We start from the raw sequence: 13,463 nt of genomic DNA, 5'->3' as shown, positions 1-13,463 counted from the left end.
CCAGCACACATTCATACAATACTTCAGCTCTCTTTAGGCTGATTGTAAAACCAAAATGATTGACTGTATGAGTTAAATGATCAGTTATAAACTGAAGGTCAATTGATTGAGCGACCAGTGCACAGTTAACAAATAAAAGCTCCTTAAAAAGAGTAAATCTTCCACTTTTGTGCAAATGGAAGTGTTGCAGATTAAACAACCTCCCATCAGTGCGGAACCGGATAAATATGCCACTATCAGTGTAATGATGGCATCCATAAGCATCCCCCCCCCAAAAAAAAGGATAGAAAAGAATGTAAGAATGCGTGGTATCATTAGTAACTGAAAGGGATCAGATCTCTCACAATTTTCCCCATCTGGCCATCATAAGTCCAAGTGATGGAAATAAACTTTGCAAGACACCCAAAGATGAAAAAAAGTTTCCAGATTCAGTCACAATTTACAGAGTCAAAAGCATTATCTAAGTCAATGAACACCACATAAAGACCATGGTTTTGCTCCTGGCACTTTTCCTGAAGTTGATGGGCTGTGAAGATCAAGTCTACCATGCCCCCATCCAGACCGAAATACACACTGAAACTCAGATGATGGTTTCCACAAGTCTATTCAATATGATCCTTGCAAGAATTTTCCCAGCAACAGAGTAAGGAATACCATGGTAGTTATCACAGTTTGCCCTTCCACCCTTACGTTTATAGGGATGGACAATGTTGGCATCCTTCAAGTCCTGTGGCAAGGACTCTTGCTTTCAGATACCACAGACAGGCCATGTGAGGGGTCTCGCAGCATGGTAACCATCCTGCTTATAGCTCTCTGCTGGAATTCCATCTGGTCTACGTGCTTTCCCTTGTGACATCTGCTCAATTGCTGCCATGGTCACATATAAGCTGGGGCAAGTGCAAGTTCTTTTTAACAAATGTTGTGGAAGAGAATTAATTACTTCCTTGAAAATGTTGGAAGGATGATTGAGAAGCAAACTGAAATGTTCCCTTCATCAGTCAATGCCTCTTTGCAGTCTAATGTGCATACAGTGGTTCTCATTGCAGCTGGGATCATCCACCATGTGAAGGCCAGCAAAAAAGCTGTTGGTGTCTTTGAGGTCTCCTGCCAGTTGTAACTTCACTGCTTTCTTTTCTCACCACTGGGTTTTTCATTTGCTGAATTCAACTCTGGTCTGAGCCATCTGTTTTGTGCAATGATGTGGCCTTCCTAGTTGCTGAATTCTTGTCCACTATGTAGGCTCGATGGATGGCATGCAGTGAATTCAAAAGCCAATATATTTTGGGACCTTTTTCATCAAACAAGACCTGATGTTTCCTCATAACGAAGCTGAGAGTTTCAGGAGCCTTATTACAAGTTATACCCTAAAAATGATTCCAGGCTGCCTCAACACCAGCAGAGGCTTCTGTTATTGAGGGAAAAGGCTTCCATGAGTTTTAGTTAGAATTCAGTGTGTCACAGTTTTCCAGGCTTGAAATATTGATTTTCTTCACTGACTTGAATCACTATCTATGTTGCTTGAGGAAAAAAAGGGAGGGAAATTTGACTTCTCACAAGTCTTCAATCTGATCCATAGTCAGCATCTCGCATGACCCAAGTGAGTCTGGCATTGCAGAGATCCCTTCACTGTAAAAATATCGTAATTGATTATGTGCCAGTGTTTTGAACGAGGGTGCATCCAGGCCATCTTATGCTTGTTGGCCTGCTGAAACCCTGTGTTTGTGATGACCAGGTGGTACACGGTGCATTCAGAAAGTAATAGCAACCTGTTAGAGTTTGTATTACCAACTCTGTGATGACCTATTGCATTGGCCCATGATGCATAGTCACTACCAACTCTGGCATTGAAATCACCTAAAATGATTGTAGTTGTAAAGCTAAATGCATGTACCTTCATTAGAGCACACTACTTCTGCCTTCTTTGAGGCCATACATAATCAACAGAACAGCCAGGTTTTTAAAATATTTCTTAAGCAAAAATGACCACATTCAGGATAAGCCTTAGGGACAATTCTCTAAAAGTACATGGAGTTTTATATTAAAAATGTTATAACTAACTAAAATAGATCTTATCTTAATCCTCTTCCAGACTGTAGCAATAATTAACTAACTTACCAACCAGAACAAAGGTTGGAAGAGGAATTTCATATATCATACCTATACTATCAAAACACAGCCATGTATTTCAGTATTCCTTGACTCCAATTCAAGAACTCCACAACCTGCAAAAATCTTAAAGTCTTGATTAAAAAAAATCTCCTTAATGGAAATGTTTGTCTCACAAGAAAGGTGTGAAAAGAACAAAGGTGGAAAGTCACCAGGAGACAGGGTCACAGTTAACACTGATTGGAAATTCAAAGTTAGTATTATACTTTTAGCAAAATAAAAAATATGGAAATGCAAAGTTATTCAGACTACTATTATGTTTGTGTTCATGGAGACTATTTAAAGGTCTTACCCCCTAAGTACTAGATAAATTATAATTCCAGTTTTATATTTTTGCATTATAGTAATTTTCATTTCAACCTAAACTGAAGTGAGCAGATGTAATCTAGAAAGAGTAAAATACTCAGCAGTTCTATAGACCAGGAATCAAACCCGAAGCATGGCCACCTGAGACCAGGGGGCAGATCCTTAGGTGGTATAAGCTCCAAAGATTACACTGGAACTATATCAGTTTATAGCAGCTGAAGATCTGATCCCAACTGATAGCTCAAGGAATAAGCTGGAGTCGTGGCTGACTTCACATAAAGGAATCATAACTAGAGTGAGTTGGGAATTTTGCAACTCATTTTTTTCCCCCTCAAAAAAATGTAGAGCCCACAAATCTGGCACCATATGCAGGAAATGATCAGTTTTGCTGAATTTCCTGACTCAAATACAGTTGAAAAACTACCAGAATTGTTAAAACATCCTATTTTAACCACTTCTGAAATTAAAACTTTAAAATTTTTGGTTTGAAACAGCTTTTTTATATATCAACATTTAACTTAATTTATACAAACAAAGGTTTACACAGAAGAAATGGTCAAAATCCAAATGAAGTGTTTCAAAATTATCAAAATGAAATGTTTAGAGTGATCTTAACTGGTTGGGTTGCTAGTGTTTTTTGGTTTGTCATTTTGCAATTTTTTTTTTAAGCTTTGACTTTAAAACTTGAATTGAGACAGGAACATTTTTGAAATCTTGAAAATTCTGACAAGACAGGAAGGCTTTCCCCATGTAGCCCTAATCATAACCTGTATACAGCAAGCCGAGATGTTTGGGTTCTGAATTGTGAGTCTGCTGTTTTGGGAAGAAGATGGACTCAAACTTTTGTTCAGACTGTACCCAGCTGATTTAAAAGAAAAAAAACCACCATCTGTTTTTTAGGCAGGAACATAAAAAAAACAGTACTCATGGTAAAGACAGATAGGCACAGAAAAAAAAAAATGTCTTTCACATATGGGTTCTGAATACTCTATATGTGCTACTTTTCAATCAGCTTTGCAGATAAGGATAGTGTTTGCCAGAATATATTAAGCAAAATGTACCACTTTTAATTTAATAGTTTATTCAATGAATATTTTTGGTTGCATTCAGAGCACATTGATATTTATTATTGTTTGGATTCTGGTAACACCTAGAAGGCCCCAAGTTAGGATCAGGGCCACACTGAGCTGAGCAATGTGCACACACAATCAAACGACATCCCTTGCCCCAAAGAATTTACAATCCTACTACTGTATAAAACAAAACAGCAAGACATGGTTTGTGCCCAGGCAAGTATACTGAATGCCTCTGCTATATACTCATAAGAAAATACATAGTTTTCTCTTGGAAGTTGGGTGCTCTTTTCTTTTCCAGTTCACAGCCTTTTAGTGAGTAGTTTGCAGAAGTGACTAGTTGTGTATGAAGCAAGTGGGATTTCATGCATCTCCAAAGCCCAAACCTAACCTGAAAAGGCCATATTTTCTGAGTAAACAGTGGAAGTCCTGTGCCAGTTAGGCATGATTGTTTTATGAACTGGACTGAATGACATTAGCAACACTGTGCAACAGTTGCTCATGGTCTCAGATGCTATATCTGTGCACCATTATTTTAGGAGGGTGGTGGTGCTGGGGTGTGTGTGTGGGTGTATGGGTCTAATTCACCACTGCCCAACAACTTGGGCAGTCATTTTACCCCAGTGTCAAGTGCATATAAAATGCTACTGAATCAGAAATATGACTTTTTACATTCATATTACAATGATGTCAAATAACTACACAAATTGCAGGCCAGTGGTGGAATTAGGCTCAACATGAGTAGATCGGGCTCATAACTCAGGCAAGAAAAAAAATGAAAATACGAGTTTTGTTGAAAATATATAGAGACTTCCATGAAGCAAAAAGAACGCAATAATTTTTAGGGACTAGTACCATTGTCAATGACAATAACCCATAGCCTTTTTAATTCAGTAAATTTAATAAAAGACAGTGACTATGAAAGTGGATTGTGTCTAACTTCTGCCCTCCGATTTACAAAAAAAGCTTTGGAAATCACAGGATATTGTGTTTATCTGTTGCCTACCAGCCATTATTCCTGATGTCTAAACTATTTGCTGGCAGTATGAGTGTAACACGTGTATCTGTCAACAAAATGGGTCATCTCTATACTCCTCTATATTTTCTTTAGTTGAAATCAATAAAGAAGAAATCAGAAACATCAGACACTGGAGGGCAAGAATGATGAAGTGTTTAACATTGCTCCCTGGTGTCTCTATCCCAAGGCACATTGCCAGTTCATAACTATTTTAGCAGATTTAGTGTTTTACTCGACCGTGTGTCAGCCAACCCTTCGGACTGCTTTATATGCTAACATTTTTCTGTCTATGTCATACATTTATGGGCAATAATTAGAAATCTGAAGCAGATTGATTCTGTTCTTAACGCTCTGTATAACATTGTTATGCAAACAGATTTTCAGAGTGCATCTCCTTCTGTGTATCAGGCATACGCAAATTATATCTGATAACAAAAAAATCTGTAAACAAGGCCTTGCTAATATTTTTGGAATGAGCATATATGGTTTTCATTCATAAGCAAATGAAGACTGGGTTATAATTACAGCCCTGTGAAAATAAATATTGAGGATAATTCATTCATTTCCAATCACTTCTGAGATAAGCCTTTATGACCTAGAGTAAAAACTATGTTTTGTCTTCTAATGTTATCATTACATCACATACAGTGAAATGCAGATCAATATTAATGCAAAGTGGGAGGGGGAAAAACAGCAATAAAAGTCACAGAAACACAAAGAGAGACATTAAATTCCACCACTGCTAAAGTGAATCTCCAGAGCATGCATCAACTGCAAGGTCAACTACTGCAGATATGACCTTAAAGCATTATTCCTTGGCAGAGATGGCATAACGGATGATTGAATAGGTAACGGATTATGACATCTGGCAAAGCATAAAGGTAAATTTGAAAGTGACTGGATGATTAAAATAGCATATTTATCAGAACTATTGTTTTTAAAAACACCAACTGAAATAATTGCATCTACCACAATGAACTAAGAACAGAATGTGTTAGGGACAGTGTTTCTTGTGCTACTGTGAATTTTGTTCCATATTTACCACAGGGTAAAAACATGAGAAGGTAACAGCATGGTTCTGGCACAGCTACAAAATTCATATTCTCATCCAAATTTCAAATCCCTCACCGTTCAATGGGATTTGGATAAAAATCTCTGATTCAGCTCATTATAGACAACCCTAAACTGTAGCTCAGGATCCCAAACCACTCTGCAGTTCAAGAGCATTTGGATTTGGGGATTTTTGTTCAGGCTAATCTCCGTAAGCTGAAAACATGGAGAGAGAGTGTGGTGTGTGCCAGGCTGAACACTTTCAATACAAGCAGCTCAGTGGCAACCATTGCAGTGCGGAAGCTTACAAGTACTCCAGTCATATTTCCTAATGGCAATCACTGGAAGACATTGCCTGTGTATATTAGAATTGCCAGTGATGGCAGGAGGAGATAATGGAAAACAAATACCAGAAAATATTATTATAACAACTGTGACAAAATATTGAGTACTAGCACATTTCTTTTAGCAAAATATTCAGAAAAACATATCCTAAAATATTCTGATCAGAGCTCAAAATGCAGTGAAGTTATTGGAATTGTTGCTGTTACAGTAGGAGCAGCAAATATTCCCAGTGTTTGTTTAATATAACGCATAAGTCATGTTCTTTCCTTATTAAGCAAGCTTTGATTGTGTAGGGCTCCACAGATCTAAAACTCAAACCTCTAGACCTCCCAGGCAACTGACATCTCCAGGCTGCCACCAACAGAAGCTGTAACCAACTTGTGCTCCACTTCCTAGGACCTGCTCTGGCCCATGGAAAGCTCGACCTCAAGGGTTTGACGGACAGCAGCCCCATGGCTCCCTGCCCTATATAAACTCAAGACGCATTCTAGGAAGTGTCCAGGCAACAGTGCAGATCTTCTGTACCTGTCATAACTGTTCCATCTCCTTGCTCTTGAATTCCTGGCTTGACCTTGGCTTGACTTGGACTTTGCCTTCTGACTCAGACCCTGAAACCTGATTCTGACCCTTGGTATCAACCCTGCGTGGATCAGATTACGAACTCCTCTGGTACTCCCAGTCTCAGTTTTGCCCCTGACTGCCCTTGCTGGGATCCAGACAAAATGTAAGAAAAAATAATGGAATGTTTTGTAATGCACTTGTGTCTAAAACCACAAAAATCAAAACAGAAAGATCTACAAATTGGTTGTTGTCAAAATAGTCTAACAACATACATGGTTATGGCTCTCCTGAATAATCCCTCATTTAGGAGCATCTAGTAAAAGACTTTAAGTGATCAATTTTAGAAAGGAGAAATGCCTGTGAACTTCCGCAGTCTCATTTTCTTGAACAATTGAAAGAAATATAAATAACCCGTAACTAGTATGCAATTAGCTAGAAGTACAGTGCCTGCAATTTTTTTGCCTTTACATTCTGTATTTCTACCTTTTAGATTAGGTACTGAATTAGAGTACCATGTGTGATGGTGAGCTACCAGTCAGAACAACACAGCAGGAGGCATCTCCTATGTGTATCTGTAGCATGGCAAGACTCACCCCGCGGCACCTCCCACTGGTCATGCAGGGAATTAGCTCATCAGCCTCCAGAGCTCCCCCTGCCGATCGGTGTCCTGCCTCTCGCTGGCCCCTGTGTCCCTTCCAGACCCCAGTGCCCCTTTATCGGGGGGGGGGGTTCTGCCCCAGCAGTATCCCCCCAGTCTCTGGGTCTCCCCTTCCCAGGGAACCCTAAAGCCCCCTAATCCCACCTTGCCTCAGCCTATGGGCTACTGCCAGTCACCATCTAGCCCCCTTCACTGGGGCCGACGACAATCTGTAAAAGCCAGTCATTATAGCCAAGGGGGGGTATGACCCAGTGTCTCTACCCAGCCCTGGCCTGCCCCTTTGCAGCCCCAGAACCTGTTTATGTCCCGCACAAGGCCCTGCAGCCTGTGGGGTTTCCAGGGGGGCGCTTCCCAGCTCCTCTTACCTTTCCCCCAGCACTGCCCCACCTCGGGTTCCTGTTTAGCGCCCATGCAGCCAGGTCCTTCCCTCTCTGCAATCAGAAAAAGACTGCCTACTCTAGGCCCACTGCCCTCTTATAAGGGCCAGCTGGGCCCTGATTGAACTGGCCACAGCTGCGGCTGCTCCCTTAATTAGCCTGGACTTTTCTCCCAGCCCCTAGCCCTCTACCAGGGCTGGCTTTAAGCCTGTCAGGGCTGGAGCAAGTGACCACCCGGCTACAGTATCTATGACTTTTACTGGAATTTGAATCAGTCTGAAGTATTAAAGTATGGCATACAATGCATGTTCAAGTTAATATACTGATAGAGTGGAAAATTCTTAATGACATTGTAAAATGCTGCTCCCTTGGGATAATTAAGAAGATGTAAAGACATAACCTTGGATGCAACAAAGCCTCCAATTTTGAAAATAAAAATAACAGAGTGGTCACAATTGTCAAGGACATGATGGCACACTCCACAAGACGGTACATCAGCCAGAGAATGGAAATGGAAAACTACATTTTCTTTTAGAAATAATGGAAATTAAAACCAAGGACTGCTTTAATTACTATAAAAAGAATGAGGAATACTTGTAACACCTTAGAGACTAACAAATTTATTTGAGAATAAGCTTTCGTGGGCTAAAACCTACTTCATCAGATACATGGAGTGGAAAATACAGGCATCTGATGAAGTGGGTTTTAGCGCACGAAAGCTTATGCCGAAATAAATTGGTTAGTCTCTAAGTACTCCTCATTCTTTTTGCTGATACAGACTAACACGGCTACCATTCTGAACCCTTTAATTACTATGTTCATCCGGTCTTGTGATATTGATACCACTTTGAAAGTGTTCTAGAGACTCTTAAGTTGAATTCCTATCTGAATTCTTCCAAATGTGTGTCGGTGGGTATGAACCTCTTTAAAAGGCAAGATCCAGCAACAGAAAGTTATTGTCCTCTATTTTGACCTTTCTTGCACCCCATGCAGACCCAGTGCCATGTGTTTCACTGGTGCACCTGCAAATTAGTGTATGAGGATTTAGCTGTATGACTCAAACTGGTGTAAAACAAGGTTTGTGCTCCTAAATTCACTCCATCATTTCCAGTGGTGTTTCACTGAAGCAGTACGATTTAACTAATAGGACATAGGGCCATATGGAGGCTACACTAGGGGGACATATGCTGTACATAAAAAGGCATTAAAGTGATGAAATTTCTGGTGAATTATTATGTGCAGTCAAAGTTCAACGTTAAGATATGTTTGTTTAAACCTTGGGCCTACAGTTTCATATGTCAGTGGGATATGTCAAAAGTCTTCAGGTAGGCCTAAAAAAAAAGTTGATTTTACTAGAGGCAGTGAGCAATTACTCCACTCATTAGCTACTGGCAATGGCACTTTCCTATAGGTTATAGATGCTTGCTGTGTATCAAGTTGCCTATTTATACCATCCAAGCAGTTCACAAGAGGTTGATTAAGGTATTCTGCATGGTTTACCTTTTATTTGTCTTTGTATGCCTCTCTCTTTTTTGCTCTCTAAATCTGCCACAAGCCTCAAGAAAGGAAAGGTTGCCAGTCTGCTGTTGACATAATTAGCCTACTCAGGCATTATCAGACACCATCCATGCTACTTAAAAACAAAGATGCATATGAATTGTTTTTCATGGCTTCCTGAAATGCTAGTGCTGCACAAACAAACATCCCTTTCCCAACACATTAACACATTCATTGTATAGTACTCAATTACCAGGAACTTTAAGTATAAATACTCTATGGCAACAGACTTACAAAACCTGTACCTGATAAAAGTTGCCAATCTTTTGATTAAATGTTACATTCCAATTATCTGTGACTGTGCAAAGTTATACACTCCAGTTGATTATTTCACATATAGAAATCATAAGTGATATTCAAACTCAGCACCCAGGGCATCAAAGCACTGCTACCACACCCATTAATGTTAAAAACAAAAAAAGAAAAAAGAAAAAAAAAGGAGCTCTGGTAGCTCAGCTAATAGGCTTTTTGTATTTTTCTATCATAGATAAATACTGTGTATTAAGAAACACTGCTCTTAACATTTTAAAAAAGGTTTCAGAGTAACGGCCGTGTTAGTCTGTATTCGCAAAAAGAAAAGGAGTACTTGTGGCACCTTAGAGACTAACCAATTTATTTGAGCATAAGCTTTCGTGAGCTACAGCTCACTTAAAAAAGAGTTGATACATTTAATAAACTTCCAATGTTCTGTGTTCCAGGGTGGCTAGCCAAAGCTACCAGGGATCGGCTTTTTTAAAGCGAACAAGCCCTTCTTGTCCCACCTGTTAGTAATGAATCACCTCGGCGGCTGACTGGCAGCTTATTGGCTAACAAGCACCTGGACTTAATAAAAGGCTACCAGAGCTCACCTGGACGGGTGACACTAAAGAGAGAGAAGGGCCTAAGGAGAAGTCTCTTATGTTGTTGTTGAACTTGCTGTTAATAAATAAGACCCGCAGAAAGTGGGGAGGGGCACTGTTTGATAATAAAAACCTTACTAAACCTATCATCAACCCAGTTGTGGAAATTAAGGACTGAATTACCTACAGCACTGCATCTGGCCTCAAGGGCATGTGTGGGGATGGTAGGCACCTTTTACTTTCTCATTCAAATATGCACATATTGAAATGCAATGTAATACTCAACCTCATATTGGTGTAATGATTCATGACAATGCCAAGCTTAGGTTCTGGAAGAACTGCTCACAGAAAACTCCAGATTTAAAACTCTATCCAAAGAAAAAAGGAGAAGCATCCTCTGATTGCCATGGTGATTGAGGTTAAAGTCTCTCCAAATTCAGATTCGAAGGTGCTTTAATTTCTTTCATGCCCAACTATTTCAGAGACTTCATACAATCTCTCTGTTTTCTTGCCATGTATCATCAAAGGCCAGCAAATTTTTAGTTAAAATTGTTAAAGCTTTGCTCTAGTCCTTCAAGACACATCACAGCCAAAAGAAACCCAGCATTTCACTGAATCCAGTGATTATGGAAGCAGCACCTTTCTCAATTTTTGCAACAACTTTTGCATCTAGAAGAAAATATTTAACATATCCAGATATTTTGGCACATCCCTGATAGTTATGTAAGCAAAATGGAAAATAATATCCAGCTGGCTATACAGTAACTCCTCACTTAACGTTGTAGTTATATTCCTGAAAAATGTGACTTTAACGATGTTAAGCAAATCTAATTTCCCCATAAGAATTAATGTAAATGGGGGCAGGGGGGTGTTAAGGTTCCAGGGAATTTATTTTTGCCAGACAAAAGGCAGTGTATACATGTACAGTATAAGTTTTAAACAATTTTAAACAGGTAATTTAATATAGGTATAAGTTTGAAACAGTTTTAAACAAACAATTTAGTACTACAATCATCATTGCTGAGTATGAAGCTTGGTGGAGTCAGAGAGTGGAAGAGGGTGGATTGTCCAGCTGCTCCTCTTGCTGAACTTTCCAAACTTGAAAAAACACACCTAGAGATTGTTGTTTTGCTTTCCTTTTTTTTTCTTGGTAAACTTTTTTATAGCAAGTCATTAGATGACCAACTCCCCTAATCACTTTGGAGCTGCATTCCCTGTCCAGGATTGTCTTCAATCATCTGGAAAGCTTCAGAAAGATGTTTATTAGTCAAATTTCAATGGGTTGGTTCTTCTTTTACTTCTTGGCCCTCTTCTTCCATTGCTCTCATCACCTCTCGTTGCATCAAATCTTCATTAGTTAGCTCTTCTCCATGTGATTGCAGAAGTTGTGTAACGTCAGCTTCTTCCACCTCATCAAAACCTGCTTTCTTGGCCAAGCTGAGGATAGCTTTCTTCATAGCGGGAACAACATTTTAAAATCCTTTTAAGTCATTGACACATTCAGGCCACAACTTCTCCCACATGCCATTCATGCATGCCTGAGTAACTTCAGCCCAGGACTCACCAATATTATTGATGCACTTGCGGATGTTGTAGTCACACCGAAATTGCTGAATCGTAGGTTTGCCTTCCCCATCGGTGCCTCTGATGAGCTGGTCGAAAGTACGGTGTAAGTAATATGCCTTAAATGCAGTGATGGCTCCATGGGTTGGATGAGTAATTTGGTGTTAGGTGCACAAAATTGATATTTTTGCACAGGTCATCCAGGATGATTGGATGAGCCGTTGCATTATCAATAAGCAATAAAATCTTGAAATCAAGATTTTCCTTGGCACAGTATTCCTTCCATGCAGGGGCGGCATAGAGAGTCAGCCACTCTGAAAAAATAGCTCCAATTATCCATGTCTTCTTATTGGATCTCCAAATGACTGGAAGGTGTTCGTTTGAAAATCCCTTGAGAGTGTGTGGTGTTTCAGATTGGTACACTGTCAGTGGCTTCATGTTCCTGTCTCCGGCAGCATTACCCCCTAGAAGCAAAGTTAGGTGGTTTTTAGCTGCTTTAAATCCAGGTGCTGTCTTCTTCTCTCAGGAAATGTAAGACAACACAGGTATCCTCTTCCAGTACAGGCCCATTTCATCAACACTGAAGACTTGTTTAGGGGAATAACCACCTTCCTCAATTATTTTCTTGAGATAGTCGGGGAATTTTTTAGCTGCTGGGACTGTATCAGCACTAACTGCCTCACTGGACATCTTGATGTTATCCAGGTGGAAGCACATCTTGAACCAATCAAACCATCCCCGACTTGCTGTGAAAGTCTCTGTCTGTGATCCTTCACCTTGCTCTCTCTTCAAATTGTCGTACAAACTTTTTGCCTTAGCTTGTATCACTAGCAAACTTAGAGGTATGTTCTGCTGGTTTTGGTCCTCTATCCACAATGAGAGAAGACACTCCATGTTTTCCAGTAAACTACTTCTTGATTGACTTATTGTCGTAGCATTAAGTAGCGTTACATACCAAGCACTAGCCCTGACCTTGTCGGCATTACTCCAAATTGTTCTCACAGTGGTCGGAGTAAGACCTAGAGTGATGCCAATGTCTACTGCATGCTCACCTGCATCAAAACCCCTTAAAATATCTAATTTAGTACCCAAACTAATGGTTTTCTGGCTGCTAGTGGTACTGCTACTGCTAGGCACTCCACTATCACTTATCGCTGGACATTTTTGATTCATGATGCTGGGTGATGCTCTTCTGGACGGCACATGCAAGTGTTACTCTTCACTCCCTTCAGCCTGGAGTGGCCAGGGTCATGCAGCATCAATCAACTATTGCAGGGGAAAGAATCTGGAAAACCCATGTCATTCTCCATGGTAATCTGCTCCCCTACTGGAAGCCCTGTGGGCTTAGGCTAGGACTAGTTAAGGAGGTTCTTACTTCCTTGCAGGTTCTTACTTTTGCAGGAGCCCTGCTGGAGGACCAAAGGCCTGTCTTCTAGGGTGCCCTGGAAAAGCTGGCCCTGCTGTATCTCCCCTAGTAACCATGCACTCAGCACCTGAGCAGCATTGCAGCCAATGTAGTAAGAGGAGGAAAATAACATTTGCTGCTGGGCTGTGCCCCTCCCTGCTGTGTGTGCATGCAGGGACAGGGAGATGCAGCTGGCATTAAAGTTAATGGCAAAGCTCTCGTGGATTTCCCAGACTTTCATAGGAGCAGGGCCAAGTTCTGTGCCTCTCTACGCTGTTTCTCCCCCTTGCTACAGCGAAGAGGCACTGGAATGTTATTACTGTCACTTGCTTTGGGTTGGCTGCCGCCCCCTGTGTTCTTACCTCCCTCCAGCGAAGGGTTGTGGGGGAGCGGATGGAACATTGTTTATTCAGCCGCAAGACAGCAAGGCAGGGCCACTGCTGTGCACCCCCTTTGCAGGCAGCTGGTGGCCTCGCACGCGCTTGGCGTAGCACCCTATTCCCGAGCAGAGCGGCGGCTGAGCCATAAAGCAACGGTGAATCGCT

At 40.7% G+C, this 13,463-nt stretch overlaps 1 pseudogene; it reads right to left on the bottom strand.

Annotated features, from left to right (window-relative positions):
- Nucleotides 1–12,035: 12,035 nt before the first annotated feature.
- On the bottom strand, nt 12,036–12,686 carry LOC140916620 (putative CENPB DNA-binding domain-containing protein 1 pseudogene; annotated as a pseudogene).
- Between the last annotated feature and the right edge of the window lie 777 nt (nt 12,687–13,463).

The sequence above is a fragment of the Lepidochelys kempii genome, chromosome 8 (genome assembly GCF_965140285.1).
Source record: "Lepidochelys kempii isolate rLepKem1 chromosome 8, rLepKem1.hap1, whole genome shotgun sequence".
Lineage (NCBI taxonomy): Eukaryota > Metazoa > Chordata > Testudines > Cheloniidae > Lepidochelys > Lepidochelys kempii.
The sequence above is the reverse complement of the archived record's forward strand: the minus strand, read 5'-3'. Positions and strand labels throughout refer to the sequence as shown.